Raw genomic sequence first — 16323 nt, forward strand, 5'->3', positions numbered from 1 at the left:
GCCTGGCTGTGCTTTTGAGACAATCTTAGAAAACTCTTTAAATTCCAGATATGCTCGTTTTGTTCATAATTTTGCTAACCTGCTTTTGTCTTTAATTAGTAATCTTATAAAGCATTTGTATGGTGAAAAGCCCGACAGACAATATAGAGGGGTTAAAGAAGAAAAACTTAAGCTGAATAAGAATGACAATCATCAACATAGTTCAAGACTCTGCTTCTTTTGCCATGGAAGGGTATATATTTTACAGAAATGTAGAAGTAAGCAGCAAGGTATTGATATGAGTATTGGGGATTTTAGATATTGGAATCAAGAGTGTTCTGAATTCACTCAGATTATTAATGTCAGTTCAGAGGTTACATAGTATTTCTATGCTATTATATATACATTTTGAAATTAATGGTATGGGTTTATTTTCATAGAGATTTTCATGCTTTTGAGATTGTGTCTTATACTTAGTTTCTAAAACAAGGAGAATATTTGTAAAAGCTTTTTATAGTCATGTGATCAAGTTTATATTTTATAATACTCTTATTAATATTAAATTCATATTCATTTAGATTTCCTTAGTTTGAATTTCACTGTCTTTTATTGTTCCACGTGTATTTTCTTCTATTCATTCATCTATCTAATTTTGAAACATGGTTTTGATTTTATTATACAATGTTAATTCTAGGAGTATTGTGCTCCCATATTCTGAGTTGTTTGTTTTTGTTATTTTTTCTCAACTGATTATTTGATCAAACTCTTTAAAGCATTTCCCTGGCAAATTGGTTGCCATGGCAAGTGTAAATTGATTCTAGAAGTATTATTTTTGATAAGCATATTCCCAAAAAAAAAAAAAGAGAGAGAGAGGAACATTTGTAAAAGTTTTCTTTTTTCAAAAAAAAAAAAAGTTCTTTGAGATTCTGTTGTGCTTTAACTTGTATTTAAGTATGTTCTGATTTTTCACAAAAGTAATTGTATACTAAGTAAAAAAAAAGGGGTATTATTTGAAATTGTTGCATAATTATATATTGTGTTCTGAGTCAAGATGTATTCACATTTTTTGCAATCATTTATTATCCTCAATTTTTAAATCCATATGAGACTTGCATTATGGGAACTTATCATTTAAGACATTAATTGCCTTTATTCTGAGTTATCAGATGCCAGTTGGCCAAGATGCCATCCAATCACAAGAGGAATACATGCAAGAGCAGACACTGAACTGTCACATGAGGGGAGACATGCATGAAGTCAAGGTATGGCCGAGGGAACGGCTTTTGACAAATGTTGAGGTTGGATTCTCTTGGTTTAATATTTTATTTTATTTTTCCCCACAATATTGTACAGATGGCTGGAAGTATTCATCCCACCCATCTCGCTCCTACACGTGGCTTCTATGCTCCCTCCTATATGCCTGATGCCATGGACATCTCAATCCCATGCATCTGATTAAGTCTGACTCAGTTTCCTCCAATATGTTCGGTGGCATGGACATATATTCCATCCACCTATTTTAGACCTGGCATACTGCATGGGCAGTATATATTGCTCAAGTGTGGGAATGCTCATATCCCATCATTTCTCTGTTCTTTTATGGTAACCCCCATAATTATCTCAGGTGTCATGATAAATACAGTGTTGAATTTGGCCTTGACACCTGTTACCAATTATATTAGATTTTAAAATTTCTCATAATGGCATGAGGATAATTAGGCAGATGATGCAAAAAGTGATGAAACAAAGATAAAAATTATTTTTAAAAATTAATATCGCAGCAATTGTCTTCTCAATTACTCTCCATAAGGGGGGACTATAATAATAATGTAATTTTAAAGAATGGTTCAATTTTTGTTTTATTATATGTTTCATGTGTAACAACTAAGATTCTGAATTCCCTTAGACATGTTTTTGAGAACTTTCATTGTTTGATTTGATTATTGACAAAGCTATTTTAAAGTTGTGTTAAGCTCAATTTTGTAGGAAATTTTCCTGGCTGATTACCAGCATCCACACATCAACCCCTGAAAAGACTTCCATTCCACGACTACACCTAGAGGACATCTGAGAAAAGACTTTCAGAGACTTTAAATGAACAGTTTTGATTTGTTCTTTTTGTTGGTTTTTTTCTCTTTCTGTTATAATATACACCATCTGTAACATGTATTCTCTGCAGAGGCCCTCCCTTTGCAAGACTAATGTCAAAGCGTCGGTTCATGAGGACAAAAAAAATCGCCCCTCTGGACAAAACTTTCCTCTCTTCCTTTTCTATATTGTTGTTCACATATTATTAGTTAGCAATAGTTATCATATTGTTTTTACTGTTCCGTCAAGGAAACATTTTGTTTCTTGAGGAACAACAGGGGGGACTGTAACGATTGGAATAACGCCACCTGCTGGATACTAACTGTAGAAGAGTTCTGCCCATGAAGCGAAGGTCTTTGAGGGCAAGACCAGGAGTCTTGTCTTTGGTATCAGGAAGTGACGCGGACTAGTGGGAGGAGGAAGGAAGAGACGGGCGCTCGGGCTCACTCTCTTTCCTCTGGACTCTGGTGGAGAGCGGAGCTAGAAATGTGCTCTCCCTTTAATAGATAGGAATCTAGGCCTTTTTCTCTCACTTTACCAAATTCTTATTCTCCTTAATAAATGCTTAAAAGTCTAACTCTTGCTAAAGTTTATAATTTATTGGCGACCACTCATTAGATATTTTAGACAGTTTAGCTAGAATTTTAGCCTTAACAAGATCAATGCAAGGGAGTTGAAGAAGAAAAACACTAACAGTTGGGAGGATCAGGACAGATATGTAGAAGATGGCACTTGAACCAAGTCTTGAAGAGAGGGATTCTACCAGATGGCACACATAGATTCACAGGACCAAAGAGCTAGAATGAACCTGAGAGGATGGATATTAAGTCCAACTTCCATTTTACAGTTGAGAAAACAGGCATAAAGAGGATAAGTGATTCAACTGGGGTCATGTAGCTAATAAACGCCTGAGGGGGGTTGCAGATCTTCCTGAGATCCTCAGATCTTCCTGAGTCCAAGTCCAGTAATCTGCGAAGTGAGAAGTGAGTGCATTCCAGGCATGGGGGACAGCCAGTGCAAAGGCCTGGCAGTGGAGATGGAGAGCAATGTGTGAGGAAGAGAAAGAAGGCCAATTTGCTGGATTACAGAATGCAGATAGGGGAGTATTGCCCAATGAGGCTGAAAGGATATGTTGGAGCCAGGATGTGAAGGTCTTTAAAAGCTGAACAGAAGATTTTGTATTTTATCCTAGAGTCAATAGGAAGCCATCAGAATTGATCAAGGAGGTGAATGACAAGGTCTGATTTGTATTTAAGGAAAACCATTTTGTCAGCAGTGTTGAGAATGAACTTCACTGGAGAGAATCTTGAGGCAGGGATACCAAATCAGAGACCGTTCAATAATCTGAGTGGGAGGTTAACAAGGGCCAGATGTTAGGTGGTCATCTATAGAGAGGCAATTAGGTGGCACATTGGATATAGAGTGTGTGGCCTAAAGTAAGGAAGACTCATTGTCCTGAGATTAAATCTGACCTCAGACATTTACTAGGTATGTGACCCTGGGCAAGTCACTTAACTGTTTTCCTCAGTTTCTTATCTGTAAAATGAGCTAGAGAAGAAAATGGCAAACCATGGTAGTATCTTTTTAAGAAGACCTCAAATAGGGTCACAAAGACTTGGACACAACTGAAATGATTGGACAAAAGCATCAGTAGAGAGAAGGGGTCAAATTTAAGAGATTCTATGCAGTTAGAAATGGCAACTTACTGGATATGTAAGGGTGATGCAGAATATGAAGTTCTGGATATTGCTCAACTTAGGAATCTAAAGTACTAGAAGAATTGTGGTACCTTCAACAAAAGTGGGGAAATTTGGAAGAAGGGTGGGTTTGTGGGAAAAATGTAAGTTCATTATAGATAGTTTGAGCTTGAGATTTCTCTGGGTCTTGATTTTAATTCTATGGAATAGTTGTGCTGTTATGTATCTGCACTAGTAAAGGGAATTTCTTCACTGGGCATTCCATACACCAGTGAATAATAGGTTTGGTGTGAATCTATCTGTCCATTCATCCATGAATACATATATGCACACAAAACATACATATTAAATACACACACACACCAATGTACCTATACATACACACACACACAACACCATAAGGGTGGCAATAATTTTGGTGACGATTATTCAGACCTTCAGGAATTTGTGTTTTGGTCATACATAAGGATTACAAAGCAATTTCCTCATAACAACCTTGTAAAGTAGACAATACAAATTGTTATCCCCATTTTGCAGATTAGGAATAGTAAATTCAGATATAAGAATTTGTCCCAAATCCTACAGTCATTAAGTTGAAAAACCAGGATTTTGAGGATATGCTTTTAACAGAATGATCCTATTGTACATTTAAGAAGATATGCAAATGAGCATCTAATAGAGGGAAAGGGTTTTGAATTCAGGGTATGGATGGCATAGTGTTGGACCTGGAATCAAGATCTAAGTTCAAATCCTGTTTCAGACACTTACCATTTGACCCTGGCCAAGCCACTTAAACTTTTTTTAGCCTCAGTTCTCTTACCTGTAAAATTCTGAGAATACTAATAGCACCCACCTCCTGGGGTTGTTTTGAAGATATCCTTCCTTCCTTCCTTCCTTCCTTCCTTCCTTCCTTCCTTCCTTCCTTCCTTCCTTCCTTCCTTCCTTCCTTCCTTCCTTCCTTCCTTCCTTCCTTCCTTCCTTCCTCCCTCCCTCCCTCCCTCCCTCCCAATACTCTAAGACTACAAGTTTCAGATCAGATGTTTCTCTGCATCAATTGAGATTCTTCATCAAGAGTTCCCTATAGCAATGAAATTGCAGGTGTAGACCAAGAACCAAACTCCATACCTGGGTTGTTATGAAAGAAATTCTTGATAATTTACATTTGTTTTTATTTTTTAGTGTCATAGAATCTAGGGCTGAAAAATTACTTTAGGGATTATGTGCTGCCATTCCCTCATTTTACATATAAGGAAACTGATGACCAAAGAGGTCAAATGACTTGCCTAAGGTCACACAGATAATAAATGTCAGAGTCAAGATTTGAACCTAGGGCCTCTGACTATACCAAGCCATTATCACTCTTTTTTTTTTTTTTAGTGAGGCAATTGGGGTTAAGTGACTTGCCCAGGGTCACACAGCTAGTTAAGTGTTAAGTGTCTGAGGCCGGATTTGAACTCAGGTACTCCTGACTCCAGGGCCGGTGCTCTATCCACTGCGCCACCTAGCTGCCCCCATTATCACTCTTAACACAGTACCTAGCATATAATAAGCACTTAATAAATGCTCATTCATTCATCCTTTTGATTACTGTAATAATCTATTTGAGGCCCAAATAAAGCAGTTTACTCCTGGTTGTGCAGGTAGCACTGCAGGAATCTAAGCTGGGTTTCAGGGCCAAGTTTTCTGGCTCCAAATTCAGCCCTCTTCCCCCAACTCCATGTTGCCATCACTGGCTGCTCCAATGACTCTTTGTAAACTGTAAAGTGCCATGAAAATCTGGACTGCTGTTATCACTCACCATGAATCTGTGATTTTTAAGGTCAGGGATTAGAAAAAAGGAAGCAACTTTTGGAAACTGAAGAAAGAGGAAATGATGGACAGCACAAAAAATGAGGAACCTTTGATTCAGGACTTCTGAGGGGAAAATGGGAAGGGTGTGTGGCTTAGCAAGAATGTTTGACTAAGAGCCTTGCATTCAGTTCACTTTTCTGTGTGTCCCCAATAGCTAAAAAAGGTTTGGCATGCAGAAAGCTGGAAGTCAAGCGAGTCTGAGACTTGGGCTTTGAGTGGGTAAAACAAATAAACAAAACCCAGAATTTCACACTCACACACTTACACACTTGCACACAAACAAACACTTCTTAACCAAGCTAATCCACTCATCCACGGGATTGGAGTTTGGGAGAGGAGGTGATTTTTTTTTTAAGAGAAGAGGACAAGGGGGGAGGGAAGAGGAAGGAAGGAAGGAAGAGGAAGGAAGCAGGGGTTTTCTGACGTGGTTTATGGCCAGTCAGAAGGTAGGAAGCAGAATTAGAACTGCCAGACAATATGGTACAGTGGATAAAAGCTCAAGACTAGGATTCAGAAGATGTGGGTCTAGTCCTGGATCTTCCCCTCACTGCCTCTGTGACCTTGGGTAAGTGACTTCCCCATCTCTGGGCCACAATTTCCTGATTTGTAAAATTTGGGAGGAGATTGAACAGGACAATGTCTAAGTTCTCTTCAGCTTTAAAATGTGATAGTTCTCTGATTGTTGTGACTATAAGGCATCAAATCAATCAGTCAATCAGCATCAATCAATCATCAAGCGTTTATCAAGCACCTACTCCTTGTCAAGGAACTGTGCTAACAGGAGCTTGGGATATTAGTACACAGAATGGAGCAATCCCTACTTGCAGTGAGCTTACATTTGCATGGGAAGATGACAAGTATTTTTATAAATATAGGGGATATATATATATATATATATATACACACACACAGATATACATAGATATATAATACAAATATGTACAAAATAACTAAATACGTAGTAATTGAGTGGGATAGCACTAGCACTTTTTGGCGGGGGGCAGGATCAGGAAAGACTTTTGAGTGGTATTTTAAAGGAAGAGAGAGGACTCTATGAAGGAGAGGTGAGAACAGAGTGAATTCCAGGCATGGGGAATATCCAGGACAAAGGTAAGTAGATAGAGATTGAGTGCAGTATGTGAGGAACAGAAAGAAGACTGGAAGTAATGTCCCATCACTTTGGAAAGATAGGTTGGGTCAAGGTTGTGAAGAGCTTTACAAGCTAACAGAAGAGGTTATAATTTATCCTAGAGTTAATAGGGAGCCATTTGAGTTGGTGGAATAGGGGAGTCACATGGTTAGATCTGTATTTAAGGGAAACTAACTTTGCCAGAAAGAGGGGTGGGGATGAACTGGAGTGAGGAGAAAGTTGGGTCAGAGATATCAATTAGGAGACCATTGCAATAATCTAGGGTGGAAGTGATGAAGGCCTGAACTAATCTGGGTGAGTAGAGTGAAGAACTGGATGCAAAGAATTGGAGATGAGCATTCCCTTAGTGAAATGGAGAAGCACATGGAGAGTGTGAGCATATGGTGTAACAACATGACCTGTAAATGAAGGAAGAAATGAAAATGCATTTACTGTAGTCTTCGTCTCTCTCCTTATCAAGCGAGTGTAAAAAGGCATCCTAGGCCATCACTAATCAGCTTGACTTACATCTTGCCACTGGACTCTGATGACTTTGGAGAAAAGAGTAAGGCATCTGATGACTTTGCAAATCTCTGCTTCATTTCAATCCAAATCACCTGCAAGTCAAGACATCGCCCTGCTGATGTCATTGGTCTTCAAGCAAACTCACTTCAGTCCAATAAAAGAAAGTGAGCTTGGGTATCTGTCTCTGTAGTCAAGTCACCAGAACCTGAATGGAGTCATTTCAACAGAAAAGATCAAATACTTTAGTGAAATCAGACCCAGAGCAAGGATTCAAGGGATTTGAAAAGGGTTGAGGGAAAGAAAAGATGATGAAAGTCAGAGTTCTGAGGGAGGGAATGAGGGAAGGGAAGGGGAAAAGAGAGAGAAGAAGAGAAAGTGAGAGACAGAGACAGGAACAGAAAGATAAATAGACACACAGAGACAAAAAATGACAAACAGCTGCTCATTCTAGGTCCTGATTGTTCCTTAGCCATTGCTACACCTACCAATAAGAGTTTTTTTGAGGCATACTTCACAAAGAGCTGTCCATCTTTCACCCTTCCACCAGGAAGAACAAGATTCCCTAAGATGTACAAACCACTTTACAGCTTATGGAATGATTTAAAAAAACAAAACAAAAACATTTTACTCTGAACTTAACAAACATCAAATTATGAACTGCTTAGGTAATTTATCTCATTCAGTCCTTACAATAACCACATATGGGAAGCAGGTATTACAGGTATTAGAAGCCCCATTTTATAGATGAGGAAACTAAGGCACAGGTCAAGTGATTTGCCATAAGTCCCAATAGTTGCAATGACTTCCCACTTCTGCTCTGCTGCTCTCAATTCCACTAGTCCTTCAGGATCCAGCAGTTTCCCTCTTCTCCATGAAGTCTTATCTAATTAAAATCCTGAGCATTTTCTGAATAACTTTCACGATTGCTCATCTTGCCAGTGCACATCTGACCATGTTGCTCTCCAGCTCAAGAACTGTCACTGGCCAATATAGGATAAGCTACATATTCCAAAGCCTAGCATTTAAGACTCTTCATAGTGACCCTCTTACCTTTCCCAGGCCTACTTCATAGATCTATCCTTCATATACTCAAGGTTCCAGCCATACCAACACTTGAATTAAGTTCCTTTATGGTGTTCTATGCCTTCTCTTCTTTGTGCTTTTGTGTAGGTTTTCTCCTATGCCTAAAAAGTACTTTCCTCACATCCCTGCCTGTTGGAATCCTTCTTTCTCTTTGAAGCCCATCTAAAAAGCCACTTCCACAAACAAACAATCCAAGTAAATAAATAAAAGTGTCACCTCCTCCATGAAGCCTTCTCTGACTTTCTCAGCTAAAAGTGATCTTTCCATCCTTGTGTTTTCTTGAAACACTGTCTGGATCTCTTCTTTGTCCTTGCCACATTCTTCCATCTATCATATTGATCTGCTCACATGACTTTTCCTGTCTAATAGAACATAAGCTCTCTGAGATCAGGGATCATGTACAACCACAGTGCCAAGAGCATAGCAGGAACTTAATGATGACTTTGGCCCCCAAAGGCAGTTCAACTCAAATTAATTGCAATGACCAATCTTGGTCCCACTAAACAGAAAACGAAACACATTTTCTTCTTCTTGGTAGAAAGGTGGGGGAGCAGGATGCTTTTGGCATTATCAGATGTGGTTGTTCTATCCTTAACTTTTTTTCCTTTGTTTTAGGGCAAGGTTTGATGGTAGAAAGGACTATCAGGAAATGCCTGTGATATGAAAAACAGAAAGCATCAATGACCCATACTTTTTTTTTTCTGTTGAATTTTATTTGTTAAATAAAATTAGCCTCTTCTGACCAATAAGGATAAAATTCTTCAGTTCTGAATATTAGAAATGGTACTGCCTTCTGGAGCTCAGAGAAGAATGAGTAAGAGTAGGTGGTCAGCAGTAAGGAGAGCTGCTTTCATCTGTTTTGTCTCTGTAAGAAATCTCACATTTCCATTTATTTAAAAGGACATACCCCTTCTTCCTCATCCTCCTGTGCCCCATCCTCTCCCATAGCCTACCTCCTAGAGGAAAACAGAAAGGGGTTTTATGTGAAAGGGTGAATTTGAGGGCTCCCACAACTGAGGAAGGGAGGAATTCTGAGACATGCAGATTTATTGTGGAAAAGGCTGCTTGCTCTCTATAAGAGGGGAGGGAGATTTGTGAGGTCAGAGAAATGACAGACTGGTCTGTTGAGAAGAGGGAGAGAGGACTGCCTCACCCCAGAAAAAATAACCCTAGGAATCAGGTCAGGCCTAAGCAAAGCATGTGGTGGTTTAGGTGGGCTGAGATGCAAAGATGTGGGTCAGGGCTGTCTCTGAATTCCTCACACTGTGGTACTATTAGGCCTTGGAGAGGTTCCCACAACTCATGAAAAGTTTCTCCAGTGCCTCTCCTGGGATCTTTCCAATGTCACACAAGGAGCTTTGTATAGAGGTTCAAAGCAGCTAACACTGGTTTTTGAAAAGTTTAATAGGCAGGACCCCTTGATGTTTTGGGGGCCCAAGCAGCTGATGGAGGGGGTCCTAGGGCCTCTGACTCCATGTCTAAAACAGCCAGTCAAACATTCAGACAAAGGTTACCATGGTTCTTCATCCAGGACAGATACTGGGGTGGGTCCTGGGGTGCACCCCAGGGATGCGAGTAATGCCTTGCCATAGGTCAGTGGGACTGTTCAATTCTGGGAGGTCTCTCTCAGTGCCAAGTTGAGTCCAGTCAGGATAATATTGTAGAGTAAAGGCTAAGCCCTTTTGCAGTGATGGTTTAGTAGAAAGAACACTGGTTCTGAAATCAGAGGACTTGAGTTTAAATCCCACCTTTGCTGATTACTACCTGTGTGAGCTTGCACAAGTCACTTCAAGTCCCTGAGTCTCAATTTCCTCACCTGTAAAATGAGAGAATTTGATTAGATGTCCTCTGAGCTTCTTTCCAGCCTTATGATTCATTCTGTGGTTCTTCCTTTCTCCTCTGGACTTGGCACCTTGTTTCATCTGTATGCACATTCTCTTAGATGTTTTCTTCTACTCTGCAATACAAACCAAATCAACATGCATTTACTAAACCCTACGAAGTGCAAGATATTATGCTAAGTGCTGGGCATGAATCCAGAGCAAAAATTAAACAGTCTCTATCCTCAAAGAGCTTACATTCTACTTGGGGAAGGCTGATATTCATGAAAATAGCAAGGCATGACACAATTGGGCCACTGACTTTTTATCCAGTCCCCAAAACTACCCTTTACAGTGATCCTGGAAAGCAGCCCTCTGGGATGAGGGTGAAGAAAGTTGCTGCTTCTGCTAATGACCTGATCATATGAAATAGTCCAGACTTTTTGCTTTGGGAGGTAATGAGTTACCCGACACTGTTAGGTGTTCAAGCAAAAGCTGGGTAATCATTTCCCAAGGAAACTGCAAAAGGATGGGGATGGGGTGGGTTCCTGCATCAGATAAGGAATCCATTGCCTCTGTAATATTTTAGAATTCAATATACCTACTTGGAATCCATAACTCTATCCAGGGAAGCACAGACTCATTAGACTCTTAGAGTTGTAGGGGACCTTAGAAGCCATGCAGTAGAATCCAAACAAGAATCCCTTCTAAGATGTCCTTGTCAAATGGTCGTGTCAGTGAATCCCTCTAATAAAGGAGAACCCTTTCCACCCCACGACAGCTCATTCCACTTGGGGATAGCTTTGATTGTTAGGTAGTTTCTTTTCTCCATGCATTGAAATGAAGTCTCTCTCTTTGCAACTCCTATTCATTGCTCCTGGTTTGGTCTGTGGGGGGAGTGGGACCAGACTGCAAATCTAAACCCCCTTCCATATGGAAGCCTTTCAAATTATTTAAAGAACTATTATGCTCCTTCCTGAATCTTCTTTTCTCCAGGCAAACACCCTCATTTCCTTCAATTAAACTTCATTAGACATAATTTTGAGGCTCTTTCCCATACTGGTCATCTCGTAGATGCTTTTTTTTTTTTTTTAGTGAGGCAATTGGGGTTAAGTGACTTGCCCAGGGTCACACAACTAGTAAGTGTTAAGTGTCTGAGGCCAGATTTGAACCCAGGTACTCCTGACTCCAGGGCTGGTGCTCGATCCACTGCGCCACCTAGCTGCCCCCTCGTAGATGCTTTTGATCTTTTTGGTGTGCTTCCTTAAATATGGAAACCAGGACACAATAGCTGAAGTTGTTGATCTGACAGGGGCAGAGCATTACTAGAGTATTGTTCATCATTCTTCCCTAAGTTCACCCTAAGATCTTTTTTGCTTTTCTGAATACTGTATTACCCACTAGCGACTCATGTTGAGCTAATAGAGCAATGCGAGTCAACCCCCACCCACATCTTTTTCACATGATTTACTATTTAGCCAAGCATTCCTCATTGTATACATATGAAATTTATTTTTTTAACCCAAGTGTAAGACTTTTCATTTCCCCCTATTCAATATAGGTGGTGCAAAAGCAGCTAGGTGGTGAATAGTGAATAGAGAGCTGGGCCTGGAGTCAAATCTCATCTTCTTGAGTTAAAATCTGGTCTCAGACACTTAATAGCTGCTTGACCTTGGACAAGATATTTAACCCTGTCTGGCTCAGTTTCCTCTTCTGTAAATTGAGCTAGAGAAGGAAATGTCAAACTACTCCAGCATCTTTGCCAAGAATACTCCAAATCAGGTCACAGAAAGTCAGACAGGACTGAAATAACTGAACTGAATCTTATTTCACTTTATTCAATTCAGTCCAATGTTCTGAGGCATCAAGATTCTTTTGAATCCTAACTCTTCCAATTCAGTATGTTAGCTATCCCTTCTATCTTTTTGTTATATGAAATTTTGGTAATCATTCCATCTACATCCTTATCCACATCATTGAAAACATATTACATTGAAAAAAAGTTGATCAGATGTCTGGATCTCTGCTAGAGATTTGTTTCAAGGTTGACACGAATGATTATTCTTTAAATCCAGTCATTCAATTAGTATATTCTTCTGAATATACTGTTAATCTTGGCTACAGGCTTATGGGAAATGTGGTCAAAACTTCTTAAACATTTTTTTTCATTCATTTACCTTTTACACAGTTGCCAAGGTGATTTTTTTTTGGGGGGGGGCAATGAGGGTTAAGTGATTTGACCAGGGTCATACAGCTAGTGTCAAGTGTTTGAGGCTAGATTTGAACTTAGGTCCTCCTGAATCCAGGGCTGGTGCTACCTAGCTGCCCCCCAAAGTGATTTTCTTAAAGCAAAGGTCTGCCCATATTATTCCCTTACTCCATAAGCTCTAGAAGCTCCCAAGCATCTTCTAGGAACAGATCAATTCCTCTGACATTTAAAGCCTTTCAAAAGTTGAATTCAACCTACCTTCCCAGTCTTCTTATATATTATTTTCCTTCATTCATTCTACTGACCAACCAAACTAGCTGCCTTATTGGTCTGCATATAGAACATCCTGTCTCTCCATTCTCCTTTAAAAATTTTTTTTAACAAATTTTATTTATTTCATTAAATATTTTCCAATTGTATGTAAACTTTTAAAAATTCATTAAACATTTTTTTTGAATTCCAAATCCTCTCCCTCCCTACCACCCCTCCTGCACCGATTCAGTGGGCAAGCAATATGATATTGATTGGACATTCTGCTCTCCTTTTTGATGGCCATCTCCCATGCCTGGAGTTCACTTTTTTTAAATCATAAAAGTATTTTATTATTTTCTAGGTACACATAAAGATAGTTTTCAACATTTTTTTCATAAGATTTTTAGTTCCAAATTTTTCTCCTTCCTTTCCTTCCTTCCCCCTTCCCCAGGACAGAAAGCAATCTGATATAGGTTATATATGTACAATCACATTCAACATATTTCTGCATGAGTCATGTTGAATCCACTGCTTCTTTACCTCCACCTTTCTGAATTCCTGGTTTCCTTTGAGATTTAGCTCATCTTCTGCATGAAGCCCAATGATTGACTGTTCCTTTCCCCCAACATAATTACCTTGCATTTATTTTATCTCTGCTTGTATAGGTACATGGTGTCTCCCTTGATAGAATATAAGTTTCTCAAAGGGAAGCCCTATTTCATTTTTGTCTTTGGATGCCCAGTGCCTGGCTTAATGCCTAGCTCGGGAATGCTTAACACTAACTAGCCTGCTGATTGATGTGTTTATCCAGACTAGTCTTCATGAATTGATTTTAATTCCTAAGTGTCATTTCAAATATTACTCCATGATCTTCATATACCACAACTGTATTTCACTAGATGTAACATTTCTTACTTTTCTACTTAAGGGCTGCTAACTTTAGCAAGATGGACTAACCATGGTTTTGGTGGCAGATTCTTTTCATTTTTGTCTCCTTTATTCTTCCTTGTCTTCCTTAGCATAGTCATCCCATTTGCAACAACTTCACATAATGCTCTATGACCTTAAACAGAGATGGAACCCTGTACTGTCTGAATGAAAACAGCAGCAACTACAAAACTGCAAACTGGGGTGTGGAATACTTTATTCCTTGGCCAAAAAGGGCTTGTTTTACTGAATCAAAACTTCCACTTAACCTTTCCTCATCTGATCTCTTGGCAATTTGTCTACACTTAAAAGATCCTAATTTTAAAAATCAGTTATTTATGTACATTTCTTATCTTTCCTGTTAGTAAACTTTGTATCTTTTTTTTTAAGGTACTTGCACTTGTGTGCACCTAGTTATTGCCATGTTTTCTCCCCCACTAGAAATGTGAGCTATTTATGAAATATTAGTGACTTGCAAGAAGGCCTCTAGCACTCTGGGTAGTTCTATGAAGGATTCAGAAAAAGACGTAGGCAGGAGTTTCACAGGATGAGAGAAATATGCACACATGTATTTTAATGACAGGGTCAATTATAGGCTACTGAATTCTCCCTTCAGGGAATGCCTACCTCCATCCCAACTATTTCCTCTCTTTTACCTAAGAAGTATACACTAAGAATTCCTATGTCCATCTCCTATTCTCTTTTCTTATTTAAACGTGACAAACTGTCCAAAATTGGGAGAAACTCTTATAATTCCAAGGGAATAAATTGCTTTCAGGAGGTTTAATAACTTAATTTAAAAAATTGGTGTTGATCTTAGTTTCTCCAATACAGAAGCAAAAACCCCAAACAAACCCCCCCAAAACGTCCTTCCTTCTTACACATTCCATCACTAAGCCAAACTGACTCAGGCATCCCCCTGGGGTATCCTATTAATTTCCAAGCTATTCCACAAGGTGTACAAAGTCATTTTAACTCTCTTCCAGCCTCCCCTCTACCGCCCTCCCCTCTGACTCCTTCCCTGCCCAGCCCTTCAGTTCTTGATTGTGGTCACATACAAAGGATTTCACAATGCCTATAAACCCCTGGGACTCTGGAGTGGCTTTCAGGGCCAGTTGGTATTATGGTCAAAATCAGCCTTGCCCTTCTGGTAAGAAGTTGGCATCTGGCCTGTAGTCGGATCATTCCCTAATTGGGTAAAATAAAGATAGGCTTATTAGGATATTGGAACACTTCCCTACAATTAACAGAGCCAAGATCTGTTTCTACTGAGTGTTTTCCTGATGGTCTGGAAGTAGTTTTCCTAGTGAGGAATTTTCCCCATTTCATTGGCTAGTCCTCAATGATAAGAAAAAGTGACACCTGCTCCCTTTCATATGGAGGTACCTTTGTTTTATCTACAAGTCAACCCAGGTGGGGCACCAGGCAAATGGTGAGTTGTTAAGGCTGTGTCCCCTAGTTTAGACACTTTCAACTGCTTAAAAAGAATTTCTCTTGGTTAGGACTCCCTTTGAATTGAGACTATATCCAATTTAGAGCTGAATTTTAACCTCAGAGGTCAGATAGTCCAGTCCTCCCTCATTTTACATGAAGAAAATGGGAGGTTAACATATTTTATAGGGACCAGAAAAGGAGATTTGACTCTGAATTGAATGCATTCTTTCCATGACACCATGCTCTTTCTCAAACTGAAGGGAGACTTGTCATCTTCATTGGTGGGAACAAGGACTGGAATGAGATAATTCAGGAAAAGGTATTCAAAGGTTTGAAGGATGTTATGAAACCAGGAAAGAGTGGATGGTAGTTATCTATTTGAACAAGGCGAAAGGTGATTGCCATCTAGGACTGGTGCCTGGACACTTAATAAATGGTTGATTGACAAAAAGAGAAGCACAGTTGAAGATAAAAACTGAGTGAAGAAACAGTAGTGCTGGGGAGATAAGGGCGGCAGCCCATAGAGAAATAATACTTAGCACTGTCTAGCGCTTAGTAGGCACTTTTAAGTGTTACTGATTGATTTAGTAAGTAAAAGGGGAATCTTTAGAACTGGATAATATCACTCACACAGGAGTAAAGGTCATCTAGTCCAAACCCCTCATTTTTTCCATATTTATTTAGAGGCAATAGAGGTTAAGTGACTTTCCCAGGGTCACACAGCTAGGCTGGATTTGAACTCAGGTGCTCCTGAATACAGGGCCAATGCCTTACAGAAGAAAACTGAGGAGTGAAAAGATGTAAATGTTTTTGTTTTGTTTTGTTTTTTTTGGTGAGGCAATTGGGGTTAAGTGAGTTGTCCAGGGCCACACAGCTAGTAAGTGTCAAGTGTCTGAGGCCGATTTGAACTCAGGTCCTCCTGACTCCAGAGCTCTACCCACTGGGCTGCCCTGTAAATGTTTTTATAACCTTGATTAAGCATTCAAACAGCTATAGGCTCTAAACCAATACCATAGGGTATGTTTGGGGAGATAGTGATATTTTTCTCAACTATGTGACTCTACTAACCATGTTTTTTGTTTGACTCAAACCTTACTTGCTGCATCAATAAAAACCTCCCCAAAACAATGAACCATGGGTAGGGAGGATAGTTGATGCAAAAGGGTTGAATGATAAAAATAGTTAGGGTTACTAAAATGACGGAACATTTATTTATTCAACAATCATTAAATGCTTATTTACTGGGTTTCCCTCATTGGATCTTTGGGCAAAGATTTGATTGGAATATTTGTTTATGTCCTCATCATAGGGGAAGTGCATATTCATCTA

This window comes from Dromiciops gliroides, chromosome 1 (genome assembly GCF_019393635.1).
Source record: "Dromiciops gliroides isolate mDroGli1 chromosome 1, mDroGli1.pri, whole genome shotgun sequence".
NCBI classification, from domain to species: Eukaryota; Metazoa; Chordata; class Mammalia; order Microbiotheria; family Microbiotheriidae; genus Dromiciops; species Dromiciops gliroides.